The sequence below is a fragment of the Anolis carolinensis genome, chromosome 2 (assembly GCF_035594765.1).
Source record: "Anolis carolinensis isolate JA03-04 chromosome 2, rAnoCar3.1.pri, whole genome shotgun sequence".
Classification (NCBI taxonomy): Eukaryota; Metazoa; Chordata; class Lepidosauria; order Squamata; family Dactyloidae; genus Anolis; species Anolis carolinensis.
Genome location: NC_085842.1, coordinates 180,740,415 through 180,756,190, shown reverse-complemented (window position 1 = coordinate 180,756,190; position 15,776 = coordinate 180,740,415). Strand labels below are relative to the sequence as shown.

Sequence of the window (15,776 nt, the reverse complement as noted above, 5' to 3'; positions counted from 1 at the left end):
AGCTCCCTCTATCAGCTCCAGCTCCATGCGGGGACATGAGAGAAGCCTCCCACATAGATGGTATAAACATCCGGGTGTTCCCTGGGCAACGTCCTTGCAGACGGCCAACTCCAGTTGCTCCTGACACGGAAAAAAAAAAAGAAGTTCAAGTAGCCCCTCCTATTCTCTCCCTATCCCTCCCCGCCTTCAGGGGCGTTTGGTGCCTCCCATCACCTGGTCCAAAGGATGCTAATAGAAAAAGGATGCACTCTTCCTCCCTCCCTCCCTCCCTCCTTCGCTGATGGGTCTCCGAACCTGTCCGGAAATTCCCGAAGCTTCCCCCGCCACCCCCAAATCGCAATAGGAAAGGGGGGGAGATAGATTGAGAGGCGGGAGCGCGCACGCACGCACGCACACACCATCCATCCACACCGGGAGCGCGGTCCTCGCTGGCCATTGTCCTCCCTGCTTCGCTTCCAACAGCCATTTCACCCAGCGCCTCCGCTTGCCAGACACTCTCCTTGCCGTTTCCCCCCAGTGACACCAAGCCTGGGCGGGGATCAGGGCCCACAGCCCTCTTTTTCCTCCCATGGAGCGAGGGGGCGCCGGGCCCTAAGCAGCCCCCATCCCCCCCCCCCCCCCCCACCTTCTCCTCCTCATCCTCCGACCAAGATGGCTTGATTGCCAGTGGTCCAAGGAGCAGTGGATGTGTTTCCTTTCCATCTTTTTTCTTGTTGTTGTTGTTTTCTGACGGCGGGAGGGCCCTCGCCACCCCCCGCCGAAGAAATGGACTGATCCAGACAGGCGATCGTGGGGATCCGTTGGGATCCGTGGGCAGTTGGGATGTGTGCGCCTCGGGCGGCCCTGGCCCAGCGGTCGAGCGGAGGAAAAGCCTGTTTTTGTGTTGTGGAAGGAATGGACCCGTCCGGATAATTCCCTCCCTCCCCTCTTCCAAAGGGAGGAGGCAGGGGGTTTTCTGCTGCTTGGATCTCAGAATGGAAATGGACTGATCCAAGGTGGGATCAGGTAAGAGGGGTAAGAAAAAAACCTAGATGTTGTTGTTGTTGCTGCTGCTGCTGAGGATGCTTTAATTTCATGACATCTTTGGGGGAAGGGAGGAAGTAACCTTGGTCTAGATGTGGCAAAGGGGGGACCAGACTGCCTCCTCTCACCCAGATTGTGCCCTCCATCTCCACCAACCCTCCTCCTCCGCTTCTCCAGCAAGATCTCCCATTCTATTCAGCATTCACCACTATGAAGAGAAGAGGTCTTTCTGCCAGATGCCACCTTACCCAAGCTGACTACTGAGGACAATAGGGAAAGGAGGAGGAAGAGGAGGTGGTGGTGGTGGTGGCAGAATCAGGGCCTGCCGGAAGACACCGAGGGGAGGGGGGGCACCCTCTCGAAGTGACAGCTTCCCCATCCCTTCCTGGGAGGAGGCAACAAGACCGGCCGTGTTGCCAAGGCAACAGCCCTGGGACACCCCTCGCCAGCCTCCCTTGATAAGAGATGGGAGGGGGGATTGAGGGCCGCTGGCTCATTAGCTCCCTTCCCCACCCACCAACTGGTCCCAGTGTCATCCCTACAACTGATGTTCCGGACCAGAGGATCGGAGGTGAGCAGGCCCCAGTCACCAGACAAAACCGCATGCTCAGAGCTGGTGATGCAGGGCTGTTGTCTGTGGCCATAAACTCCTCTTTCTCCTTCCCTCCCTCCCTTTCATGTCTCTGTCTGCCCATCCCTCCATCCATACACATACAAAACAACACTCTCACACATAGCCCTTGTCATCTCCATCCTGCTCAACATCAGCCATCATAGGAAGCCCCTCTCTCCTTCTATTCATCTATCCATCGCACTCTTCTGTCACCGCCTCCCCCTGCCAACCAATGTACTGCTCCTTTATTCCACTCTTGCTTTTTAGATGTCTCAATAGAGCCACCACCTGTTTGGGGATGATGGAGGGGGGGAAGGTTGTTCTCTTTTTTAAAAATCCACCCCCACATACTCATGACCAAGCTGAGTGTGGGAGTCTTATTTCCATTTCACAAGAGATCTATACCTACCCCACCTTCTCACTGCCTGCTAGCTCCTTTTGTCTCTTCCACCCTGTTGCTCCTCAGCCCCCACCATCACTCCATTCCATGGTGGATTCCGTTCTTTATATGTAGGGAACGTGGGAAGAGCTGGAGAAAGAGCTGATGCTCCAACACAATGATTCTCCCCTTCCACACACACACATTTAAGCTATCCAAGGAACATCATACAGGGAAGGGCTTGACCCTTTGTTGAATAACGGAGCCACTTTGATAACAGCTCAACTTTCAGCTCAACATCCAGTTTTTAATATTCCCTTCCATAGTGATATAAAAAACACAAGTGGATTAAGATTGAGTGGAATACCGAATGAAAGAGTAAGCTATGGGTAGGAGATTGTATGTTCCCTTTGTTCCCACTCGTTGGGGCTGGTCTGGATTTGGTGAGCAATTCTGAGTCCACTCTTGGATTGAATTGTGTGGTCTTTTGGAGTGCATGTTTTCAAAATTAAAGAAAACAATGTGGGACCAATTCTTCCTCAACAAATACCTTAAGTGTAAGAGAAGAGTGAGCTAATGGTAAAAGGTTCTAAATCCCGAGCATTTTAGATGAGTATTGACTTTGCTTGAGAAATAGAATGTGCTTTCTTTTCACCTTACTTCAGAATAGGTTTAAAATCAGAGTTAATATCAATGAAGTTGTGAATATGAATTTTGCATTTAGCTGTGTACTAATGTTGCTCAGGAGGAAGTCTATTGTAAATGGTCTACATTTCTGTTACAGATGACTGTATTGATCTCCATAGCTGGGCATATGTAAATAATGCTTCACCCTTACAAACAACTGTCCATCTGAGCATAAACAGTGAGTTGGTCCAGGCAATCAAGCATGAAAGCTCTAAAATAATTATTTAGTCTTTAGGGTCTAACGCAGGTTGATTATCCCTTATCTGAAAAGCTTGGGATCAGAAGTGTTCAGTATTTTGGATTTTTTCCAGATTTTAGAATACATAATAAAATACATAGTGAGACAAATTTTGTGTACACAGAATTATCAGCAAGCAAATGTGTCATTATCTCAGTCATCCATGTGAACAATTCTGGATGTTGGAGTATTTCAGATTTTGGAATTCTGGATTCCAAAGCGGGAAGACATGCCAGTAGTAAACAAATAACAAAATGATAGCTTAGTAACTTTAAGAGTCTCATTTGCAAGGCTGAGTAAGTCACTAGTAAGTTTAAAATGTACCTTTTCAGACAAGTAATATGTTCTGTCTAGTTAGTATGTAAGTCAACTATTACACCAATGTGAAGTTCTAGGTTTCCAGCATATTACTCTTCTTTCTGAAAATTAGTAGCAAATGTCCCACTTCACATAGTGTAACGACAAAGAAGTTAGAAAGCAAAAATAATAATAATAATAAATCAGTGCTTAAACGAAGGATGGAGATAGTCCAGCTGTCCAAGAACACACATCTGTAGATCGCTGGAACCAAAAGCTCTTAAGCCTAACTTTTGGACCCTCAGCCAAAGCATAGCTTAGCTACAGGCTACTTGAATCATCTGAGGAAAGAGTTACTGCTGAAAAATTGTACTCATGGCAACTCTTTTACTCACTAGGGAGTTTTTATTACTTCTTTGCCTGGCAATTTACTAGTTGTACATCTTTAAGTACCTACATCCACTTGGTTGGTTGGTTTACATCAGCTTTTGTCCCCAGCTCAGAAAGAGACTCTGATTTTCTTAGCTCAGTTGCAGGGGGAAAAATTAGATGCCCTCAATTCCAAGGCTCTGAGATTTCTGTGATCTAAATCAAAATCCCTTGAAAACAGGCTATTCCTCTGAGATATTTAGCTCAGGTCATCCACTGAAGAGGATTCCCCCACAGGAGACATGTAAGTCAATTATATGTTACCAATTAATCAACTAGAATATGAGAAGGATTTGCTATTTTTTATTTTTGTGTAAAACCTTAGTAAGTCAACCAGATGTATTCCTATAGTATTCAAATTATCTCAGTCACTGAATAAGTATGATTTTTTCTAAATTAGCTGACATCTGTGAAGTGAAATGACTAATATGTGCCTAATCCCACTAGAAGATCTCTAGGAGCTGTTGCCTTTATTTGATTAATAAAGAGACTGGGTGTCTTGTGTTTGAGACCTGGTGACAGAACATTAGTGTGTGTATGTGTGTTTATGTGGCATGATACATAAATGAATATTCATCTATTTAAGTGTACTTTGTTGGAAGTGTTTGTCACTGTGTATATATACATGTGTGTGTGCTTGTATTAGTGTAATATAATGGAAATAGGTTAGGGCAATTATAAATGTGTTGGATGAGTTTCTTGCATACGCTAGCCAAAGATTGTTCAGAAGTACCACTGACTTCAGTGGAACTCACCCTCAAACTTAGTGCATCAACACATGCGAATATTTAGGTTTGAGTTTATGTCTTGCCTGGACTTGACCAAGTAGGTTATGCCGCCAAATACATGATTATAATAGGATGCTGACTTTTTTGTGAATAAATGTTATCTGGTGCGCAATCTATGCATTTTGGTCTGTGAGTATATTTAGTCAACAAGCCCGATGGGTTTCTTCTGCTTTACTTTTCGATCATGAGGATCATCATTGTGGCATCACATCATTCTACAAGTCTTTAAGATGCCACAAGACTCTGTGCTCCTTTTCATATCATCTCATATCTAGAAATGTGCCTCTGTGTATCTGTCAACAGACTGATGAATCTGCCAATAAAATTGGACACTTGTACACATAGGTCAATCAGATTATGAACATCAATAAAATAATTAGCGTGTCTGGGAAGATAATGTGCATCATGTCAAAATGCATGTGGTATTTGAGACCCATTTTCACAGATGTGGTATGTTTTGTCATGGCTTGTTGTGAGTGTGTACAACTCAGAATATAATGAGTATTGTCAAGGGATGTGTGTGTAACCATGACTGTGAATATCCATGAAAAAGCATAACATTGGCCGTGCCACTATCATTATATGCATTCTATCAGTTATTTTAGGACAGAGACATTATGTGTTACTGACCCATGGTAAAGTGTGACTTCCTACCCAGTTCCTATTTTAAGCAGCAGGTGTCAGTCTTGGAGCAATTATTGTTTGGCCTTACTCCCTTCCCCAGGCCTCATAGTTCTTTCAAATCAAATATGATAAACAAAGGATGCATTTGTTAAAGTTCTCAGATAAAGAGATATGGAGTTTGGGCATATAGATTCTTTGGAAACTAAAGCAAGTAGCTCGTTTTCGGGCCAGCAACAAGACAAAAATCTATGCTGCTCAGCTGCTACCCTTCATAGTTGCCCACCTGCAGTTCTAAGAGATGTGCAGGGGCATCACTGGCTTTCTTAAAAGAAGGCTACAGTTGCTAAATTAGTGCATCCCAAATCTCAAGGCAGATCATCAGACCTTTCTCTCAGATAAACCCATAGGGTTCAGATCAAGTGTACTATGCAGGTACTTCTAAGCAATAGTGACCAGAGGATGCGAGCCTTGTTCTGTCACACAAGAGGAGGAAAAAACCACGCCTCTCCCAAGTTACTGGCTAATCCAATCTATTGAATACCATATATACTAATGTATATGTCAATCCACATATAAGTCAAGAATCATTCTGTAAAGGGGGTAAAGTGCCAGCATGCCTCAAGGAAAGAGTCCCCATTTTCCCACCCAGATATTTAAAAAGGCCAGAAGCAGCACCACATAATAGAAGGGGGCTAGACTTTTTTGAGGTTTTTTCTGGATGGACAAAGCCCTCAATTTTTCCTGCTTTACTCAGAGAAGGGTTTAATAAAGAGTTATGGTATAACAGTTACTGTATTGTACTTGCATTGACCTGAACTCGGGATTTTTAGTTGATTTTTGACATATGTTTATATACAGTGAGAATGTGGGAGAATGAAGAAATTCCAGCTCACAAGTTTAAAAGGGAAGGGAAGGGCCATAGTTCAGGGGCCAAACAGGTGCTGCATGTGATGGAGAAGTCTCCTGGTATTCCTCATTAAATGTATTGTGAAACAGGGTAAGGAACATCCTGCTGGGAATCTGTTGACAGCCAAAACAGGGAAAGCTTTGCTAAATGAATTAGTGATATGAGTCAAGAGTTTTGTATTTTCCTTGTTTTAAATCATTATTTGAAGTTCTTCTCAACGTCACATATATCTCGCCTTTATCTGGAATGACCTAACTAAAAGAGGAGGAAAAGAGACCTAACACTGTGGGAGTGGGAGTAGCAGCAGATAATATTTTATAGAACTCTGTGAGGCACAAGGGATTTGTGTCTGCACAAGTTAAAATCCACTTCTTGAGAGGAACATTCAGTCTAATGAGTATGAATAAATTGTGTTTTGACTGTGAGAAGACATGCACATTGTGTGTTTCTGCAGAGCAGAGTTTGCCACTTCATTCCTGCCAGGTGTCTGATTCCAACTCTCATCATCTACATATAGTTTTATAAAATGCTGGGTGGAGATGATTGACATTTGATGGTGTCAGGTTCAGAGAATATGATATAGAGAAGGTCCATGCAGGTTTTTGCCAGTGAAAATCAGACAGCAACAAGAACTTACAGGAGATAAGTGAATGTATGAGGAATTATCAGTGCAATAACAACATTCATGAACTGTATATACCGGTATGTAAAATTACAGCAATATGTTGTGTGTTTGCACACAAATTTTCTATTGTTGGTCCAAAAAATCACACCCTAGTATCAACTGCAATGTATGGCATTGGAAAGTGTACCTTCATTTTGTACATGTCTTGTAGATGATGGATTTAGAAAGCCAGTGTAGGGCTAACTGCCTGAGGACTGTTGTTATACCTGGCTTACCAAGGAGTTAAGGGAGAACTTTCCTCTCTCCCACTTCTTTTCAGAAATGATAACAAAGTGAGCTACCATTACTTTAAGAGTTTTTAAGCTATAGACAAGGCTGTCCTTCATAAAGCCTTGTTTTCCCAAATCAAACCTAACTGAATTCCTTCCCTCCTCTCCCCAGAACTGAATGGAGTCAACTTTCTTTTTGTTGAAAAATATCACTGTAACACGGCTGCTTTCCAGGGCAACATTGGTAGGAGATTGAAGGTCGCTTCCAACACCACACAAAAGTGACTAATGAAATGGCACTGTTGTGCTTGTGTGGAAGTGAACCAAAATTATGTCCTGGGAAACATTGGTTTTCCTAATAAAGTGAATGAGTGAAGGATCTTATTATCTTAATAATTATAATATCACACACACCAGGAAAGAAAAATCTATTCTTTGTTCAATCTGCAACATCCTTCATCTTATATCCAGCTCTGCCATAATGGCAAGAACTTTGCAAGATATTTTAAGAGAGTTTACCTGTACCAGCAGCTGTCCCCAAGTTATGAACAAGATAGGTTCTGTAGGTTTATTCTTAAGTTGAGTTTGTATGTAAGTTGGAAAAGCTTCATTTTGAAAGTGCAGTTCCAGATATATAAGCTTTGGATAACATAAGGAAGGATTAACACCCCTGTGGTCTTTGTTTTGCTGTGTGTGCTCCTTGTTCAGAAGATTTCACTTCACTTTCTGTCCCTGTGATAATTGGATTTTGAAAAATTTGGCTTGTTGTGGAAACAAGGATTGGTAATAAATCTTCAGTGGAGCCAACTTTTCCCATGATAACTCTTTCAGAAGTGAATTTCCCTTCTGAGGAGCTGATTTCTCTCACTTCCTATTATCTCACCCCCATTCTTAACTAGGTGTCATTTGTAATAAATTGGATGTAAATAGGGGACTGTATGTATAGGCTTTATTACATAGGACTGCTAAAGTGCAATTATAGCAGAATAAAAGCACCTATTGATGAGACTTACTGCATGATGTCATGGCTAACATATAGTTGCATTGTGTTTGAACTGTTATTGGATTATTTCAGGGAATTCAGTATCACTGTTATTCTGTCACTTTTCCTTGTGCAATAATTCCCTTCTGCTGCAGTCCTGTTATAGCGAAGTAAGAGAAGCTCTTGCGAGAACATCAAAACTGTGTAGCTGCAAATAAAATAAGGGGATACACAGAAAAATATAACAGTGCACATGCCAGCAAACATGGGCAAGAAACACAGCTATGCAGAAAACTGATCACAGAAATTCAACAAAGTTTCAGCGTTACGCAATTGTGGCAGGATTCCAATGATGTACATCTACATTTTCTTAAACAACACAAATGCAACAAGACAGCAGGTTAGTGTGATAAAGTCCTACATGTCATTTGGGATTATAGCTACATGGGCAAGGGCCTGCGGGCCAGTCATTCTGTTTGTCAAGGCCAAAAGAGCTGAAAAGCCTTTTATTTAAAAAGTGAATTATTTCCTAACACTCAAATTCCCTTCTAGATATAGTTTGATTTTTAGAATTCCTCACCACTGGCTGTGCTGGGTAGGGCTGCTGAGAGTCTCCGTTCAATCTTTGGAGAGCTGCATGATTTCCACTCTGTCCTACAGCTTCCTTCTTTTCAATGCTCTGTATTTTAGTCCTCATCAGTCAAAGGTAGGCTAGCTCCCAGGGCAGCTGTAAAGCGTGTGCAGAGTTACAGTTTGATGAACAGCCCTTCCTTACTAGCTGTTCTGCTTGGGTTATAAGAATGAACAGGTGCATCCTTCATGTCCACATTTCTCCCTGACACTGATCTTTCTTTTTTGTATCTTATCATACCCTCCCTTGTGCTTTGTCCCTTTGTCTTATTTCTGAAGGAGCTCAACTTTCTCTCTCTCTCTTATTATAAGCTTCCTTTTTCCATAGAGAATTTATATGCTGCTTTTTTGGTACAGGCCTATAGAATTTAGAAAACACTGTATCTGTTCGGGTTTGGCTCCAGGACTCCCCTGTGAATATCAAAATCCATAGAGGTTCATGTCCCATTATATAAAATGGTGTAGTAAAATAGTGTCCCTAATACAATGGCAAAATAACTTTTGCTTTTGGGAATATTGTTTTTTGAATATTCTCAAGTCCTGGACGGTTGACTCCATGGATAGGGAATTTGTGGATATAGAGGGCTGGTTGTTAAAATATTATTTATATAAAAGTTGTAATACAATTAAACACATTAAAAACATAACATTATAATAATATAAAGACACAAAACATAATATGAAGGTTTGAAAACAAATTTTAAAAATATGAAGACACAATCCCACCAACAACCCTTTCTTTTACATAAATTATAAGATATAGGCCTGTCTTAATGAGAAGGTCTTTTGTTGATGGCAAAAGAAAAGAGGGAGCCAAAACAACTAGGATGAATCAATTGGATGGAGGTTATGATTTTCTTTTTTATTTATTTAGAATATTTATAAACTGCTCTTTAGCCTCAAAGGCTCCCTAAGGCTTGCAATCTAAATAAGACAGAACACAATGGAAAGGGGGATGGCAGTGGAGAGGGGATCAAGTCCGCAGACTCTGTCTCTTCTTTCCCTTCAAGGCCAAGGCAGTAGTTAGGATAAATGGGGGCCTTCCATCTGTTTCTGGGCCTAGGAGTAATGAAGTCAAGTCTACCTGTTCTCTCTCTCTGAGGCCAGGGCAATGGCAGTTGAGATGGAGTGAATGCTTCCCTCGCGATCTCTGACGCTAAAATAATTATGACTGTGAATATTACACTGGGCTCATTGGAATTGTTTACATTTACAGGTAAACAACTAGTACTTCTTTTTCATTGTCTCTGTGAATCTCACAACTACAGTAGAGTCTCACTTATCCAACTTTCACTTATCCAAAGTTCTGTATTATCCAATGCAGTCTGCCTCCTGCCCAGATCCACAGCTGTTTCTCTAGGCAGCAACACGCAGCGGGCCAGCATGCCCAACAGCAATATAAATGCAGCCACGCTCCCAAACAAGTGGCAGACTTGTTGTAAAACATGATGTTTTGGTGCTTAATTTGTAAAATCATAACGTAATCTGACGTTTAATAAGCTTTTCCTTAATCCCTTCTTATTATCCAACATTTTCACTTATCCAACATTCTGCCTGCTCATTTATGTTGGATAAGTGAGACTCTACTGTATGTGAATCACACAACTATGTGGTGGGAATCAAACTACACAGAAGACTGGTATAATGGTAAACAAGGGGGGACCCTATTGAACAGTAGACAACATCAACAGCCTGTACTGTTGAGCAGGAATTCAATACTGTGACAAAGAACCAGATAGAAACACAGCCATCAGTATTAAGATACATAAGAAAGCAGGACAGATCAACCTAAAGCAGCAGTGGTCGAAGATCTGGAGTGCAAACGATTGTGCAGAATAAAGGTCAGGGGGGCAACTCAGTTAGCTTTACATATGGCATCTAAGAAAATACCCTTCAGAAAGGCAGTAGACATTACCACTGCTTGAGCTAAAAGATGATGAATTCTAGTAGGAGATTTCCCTGAGAGTTCATAACAGAGTTCAATGGTCGAAGCAATCCACCCAGAAAGTTTCTGAGTAGATGGGGGTAAGCCAAGTCTTTCCTTAAAACAGTGGTTTTCAACCTGGGGTGCCCAAATGTTTTTGGCCTACAACTCCCAGAAATCCCAGCTGTTAGGATTTCTGGGAGTTGAAGGCCAAAAACATCTGGGGACCTCAGGTTGAGAACCACTACCTTAAAGTAACAAAGGAAAAGCCAGTTTGACTTTCAATGATGAGATGTTCTTTGCTTATAGAACAATAGAACTCTTCTAACATCCAACATGTGTAGTCTTTTTTCAAAGTCCATGTGAAATTCTGGCACAACATAGGTAAGATAATGTCCTGATTGATATGAGAGTATGGAAGAACCTTCAGCAAAAAGGAGACGACAGTACACAGGACTACACAGTCCTGATGAAAGGAAGAATAGGGTTCTGTAAAGCACCCAGTTTGTAAGTTCTCATCACCAAAGTCACATGCACCAAGAAGACCACCTTCCAAATAGGAGGCAGATGTTAACATATGTCCAAAGGCTCAAGTGGCTTTCCAGTGAGTTGAGACAAAACAAGCTCCATCTCGAAACTTACTGGGGGATGCAAGTTCTTATAGTCATGCAAGGAATTTCAGATGATAGGATAAACAAAGCATGAAGTTTTACCCAGTCTCTGCAGGTTCCAGGAAATTGCTACAAGGTAGCACTTGAGCAAAAACAAGGAAAGACCACCATTTGAGAGATCAACCAAAATGATTGATAAATCTAGCATCGAAGCTGAAGAGTGGGGAGAGTCCTTTCATGGATAAAACTCAAAAATTTTGCCCATTTGTATGTGTATGACTTTCTTGTGGACAGCCTATGAGATGCTTGCATGATCCTGTGAACAGGATCTGAAAGTGTGCTCAGTCCTCAATCTTCTAGACTCTCGGTCTGAAGGAGAATATGTCTGGGTGACAAACTAGACCATTGTCCATTGAAAGAAGATTGATCTAATATGAGATGTGATGGTATCAACACTATGCCAATGATAGCAGCATCAGGAACCACTATTGTCTTGGCCACCATGCAATCACAAGAATGCTTGAAGTGTAGTCAGTGATTATCTTTTCTATCACCTTTGTGATCAGCAGGATTGGGGGAAACATACCAGAGAGTCCCATTCCAATCAAACAGAAATAGCTTCCTTAGACTATCCAAAGGTTCTCAGCACAGAACACCAGAAGAATTCACTCATGCAAACAGGCCGATCTGAGGACTGCCTCAAGAGACAAAGGGAAGTCAGAGGACTCTTGGGTCAAGGACATCAAGAATTTGCTTAACATGTTGGCCAGGACATTCTCTTTGTCAGGTAGGTGGACTGCTACAAGGTATATCCCTCATTAAATATACCAGTGCAATAGTTTCATCAAGAGATTGAGCATTCATCTTAACCTTGGTCCTCCTTACTTTATATGAACATTGTTATCATGTTGTTGGTAAACATGCAGACAGTAGCTCAGAGTATTTGAGACTTGAAACCGTGAAGAGTCTTGAACACAGCTAGTAACTCCAGCTGGTTGTTGTGAAGCCATGATTCCCCTGTAGACTAGGTCGTGGACCATCAGGTCTTGACAATGAGCTCCCCAGCCTTGGAAGGAGGAATCCAACATTATCAAAACCAATGGTGACAACGAGTGGAAGGGCACTCCTGAGCACATATTTGCTCAAATTTTCTAAAGAACCGGTCTCAGGATCAAAAGGAATTTACCTGAAAAATCATTCAGAGGATTGAAATGGTCTATGAACCAATTTTGAAGAGGATGCATTTGAAGGCAACAGTGTGTCTGAGGTCATCAAGGCCACGTAGCCCAGTATGATCCAAACATGGTGTGCATACAGCTGACATATGTGTTGGTATTGAATGATGGATGACAGAAGCTTTCAAAGGCTCTCATCAGGAACAAAGTGGTCTCCTTCAAATATCATGCTCATGAGCTTTATCACATGAATCAGCATGAGGTTGCATTTCTCCTGATTCTCAATCAGATCCAGAACCTTGAGTAGGAAGAGAATTGTGGCAATGTCTTGTGATACTGTGAACTTGCCACAGTCAACCAAAGCAACCCGTCATTTCCAGAACTAGGCCTTGACCACTGCCATGCACTTCATGAAGACTTTTGGCGCTGTGGCCAGATCGAATGAAGGATGCAGAAACAGTAGACCTGACGTCCAACTGCAAAAGTCAGGAAGTGCCAATAAGATGATTGCACTGATACATGGAAAACAGACATTCTTCAGATCCAGCATTGCAAACCAGTCTCCCCTTCGAAGCAGAGGAAGTATCAAAGCCATGGTGACTATTCAGAACTGATGACTCATTATGGATGAGTTCACACTTCTGAGATCCAGAATAGTTCTTTAGCTGACATCCTTCTTTGGTTCTGTGAAGTATTTTGAGAAGACCTCCTAATGATTATCCATTGGAACCAATTCAATGGTTCCTTTTTTTAGCAGGGACCAAACCTCTTCTAGGATTTGTTCCCAATGGTTGCATTTGACAAATCACCTCTGTCGGCGGAAAAGAGTCTAACAATATTGCATAATCCATACTGCCAAAATATAGAACCCATGTGTCAGATATAATCATAGTCCATGTCTTCAAAAAGTGTGAGGGCTGATCTTGGAATGCAAATTCAGGGAACACTCTGATGTCTAGAGTAGGTGGGCTCAGGGAGATGTCGGAAATTGGTAGTAGAGACATTTGTCTCTATGTTAGTGCCGGTGTTGGTGGTAGCAGCAGAGGTGTTTGTTTGATGTTTGTGGCAACAACAGTGATGGTGTTGGTGGAAGCTCTGTGTCACTCTGCATTGTGTCAAATATGGTGTCTAGATTGGTTCACCGACTTGGAACATGGACAAGGTTTCTGGATAGAGCTCAGCCAGGCGGAGTGATGAATTGCAATCATAAGAGCTGGGAGCTTTCATGAGGTATCTGCCATGTGCTTGAATAACTAGACTTGATGATGGGCCAAGAGTGATGCTTCTTGGCATAGTCATCATGGTTTTCCTGTACTTATTGGGGAGTTATTATTATTATTATTATTATTATTATTATTATTATTAAAAAATGGAGCTGCCTTGCCCCACAAATATTTTGGATAAGCTCCCATACAAGCTTCATAATTCAACATACAGGTCAAAAGGAGTGTACCTAAGTACTGTTTGTGGCCACTATTGTTGATTTTCTTCTATTTTTTTGTCTGCTAGGGTGGAGTGTACCTTATAAGATGACTTTGCTTGAACTGCATTCACAATTGTGGAATTAGGCTTTAGGTAATGATACAGCCACTCATGCTCAGCATCATCAACCTGATACCGGGATGCAATTTTCTTGGCTGTTGATATGGAAAAATTTAGCACCTGTAACAGATAACGCAGGAAGGGCAACATTTCAGTTGAGGGGGTTTCTTTTGTATGTCTCAAAACATAGAATAATCAACTTTAGATGTTGATTGTTGAACTTTAAGATCAAGAGTCCTTGCCATATAGAAGAATTGATCTGTGAAAGCCTGTAGATTGTCAGTTGGGGGATGGAGGGTCAATCTCAGATATGCTTGAGTCCAGAGAGGTGTCAAATCTGACCAATACAACAGAAGTCATTGATTCATCATCCAGGTAGAGTGTATAGTCCACACCCCTTATTTGGAAATCTGAAATACTCTAAAATTCACAATTGTCCACCTGGGAGGCAGAGAAACACCTTTGATTTCTGATGGTCCAGTTGTTTCATGCACACAAATGATTTTAAAATATTGTATAATGTTACCTTCAGGTTATGTGTATAAGATGCATATCAAACATAAATAATATTGTGTTTAGGTTTGGGTCCCATTTTCAAGATATCATATTATGTATGAATATTCAAATATAGAAATTAAAAAATCCAAAACCAATCAAAATCCAAAACATTCTGAATAAGGAATACTTAACCTACATATTATCTGTATCTATGTATATGTACATACTATGTCCATATCTATCTGTATCTCCATCTTCTATCTCCTGGTGGTTTTCCATTCAGACAACTGGTCATTACATATAGTTCTCATGTTTTTAGTATTCTTGTGTCTGTGTATTTCTGTAACAGGTTTCCTGTACCCCTACAGAAAAAAAGCATGTTCACAAAGGTAGAAAAGTTCCACCTGTGTATTTTGGGCTATTAGGCAGTTGTTCTGTGTGTGTGTGTGTGTGTGTGTGTGTGTGTGTGTGTGTGTGTGTGTTGTAGCAGTCCTGTCATAGGAAAAAACCAACAACAATGGGATCTTTTTGTTTTTATAATTCCTAACCAACCTTGCATTAGTCATCCCATGTACTCATCCATCCTGAGCCATTCATCTTGGGGGATTCCTACTGTGCATCCTCTCATATCAGGCTGCTATTTTCTCACCTCCTTGTGAAGAACTCACCTGAGATAAATAAAAATAAGGGCATTCTTATATACTTGTAGCACCTCTATTCTCACTAGGAGGAAAACAATCCCTGCTTGAACCTCCACCTTTCCACTATAACACATACTGCATTAAGACTGTATACTTTCAGTATTAATATACTGTGTAATGTAACCTCTTATTCACTGACTTTAGAACAGCTTTCTTATGCTTAATATCTCATAATAAACCTCTTAATTCGATGAAATTCAAACTATCTGGATAGAATCAGTCATGAAGGTCAAATTATGGATTGATTTTTTTGTCTCTGCAGACATTTCCATTAAATTCAATGTGAATGCCTCCTCTCAGAGACATAACAGAGAGATCTATTGGCAACATACTTTTAACATTGGGAAAACATTGTCTTCAATATCTCCAACAGACAAAATGGTGTCTGCACGTGCCTCATTCCTCCAAGTTGTTGAACTATACATCCCATATTCCCCATCTTTGGGTATGCTATGGCTAGATATTTTAATTCACCAAGAGCTGGAAGGTGGCACAATTCCCATGCCTAATTTATTTGGGTAGATAACTAAAATAAAACTATAGTCATCCCTACAAATTCCCTGGGATTAGGGGCAGAAGTGGAAAAACCTCAGATTGTTTAACCTGAGAAAACATCTCTCCATGAATCTCTAGATCCTCCCGCACAACTCCATGTTCAACTTCTGCCAGAAGTTGACCACAGGATCATGCTGGAGGACCTGCAAATGCTCAGAGAAGTTTTCACTCTGGGACCTAAGTTCTGCAGCACAACTCTATAGCAGAATTTGATCATAGGCTCATGATCAACCTAAAGATCCCCAGAGATAACATATTAAATTAATTCATGAATAATCA

At 41.4% G+C, this 15,776-nt stretch overlaps 2 protein-coding genes across 4 annotated transcripts in view; one reads left to right on the top strand and one right to left on the bottom strand.

The window, feature by feature from the left end:
* foxp3 (forkhead box P3) overlaps positions 1-15,776 on the bottom strand; it is a 151,939-nt gene that overhangs the window by 115,942 nt on the left and 20,221 nt on the right. The gene's annotated exons all lie outside the window — the stretch shown is intronic.
* Positions 247-15,776, top strand: part of gpr173 (G protein-coupled receptor 173) — a 31,193-nt gene continuing 15,663 nt past the window's right edge. Inside the window, exon 1 of one of the 3 annotated variants that reach the window (XM_062974049.1) lies at positions 247-1,014. The gene's annotated coding sequence lies outside the window, so the exon portion shown is untranslated. Of the gene's footprint in view, positions 1,015-1,045; positions 1,595-15,776 lie in introns of those variants that run through there. The other 2 variants (XM_008103919.3, XM_062974050.1) reach the window with 2 other exon arrangements.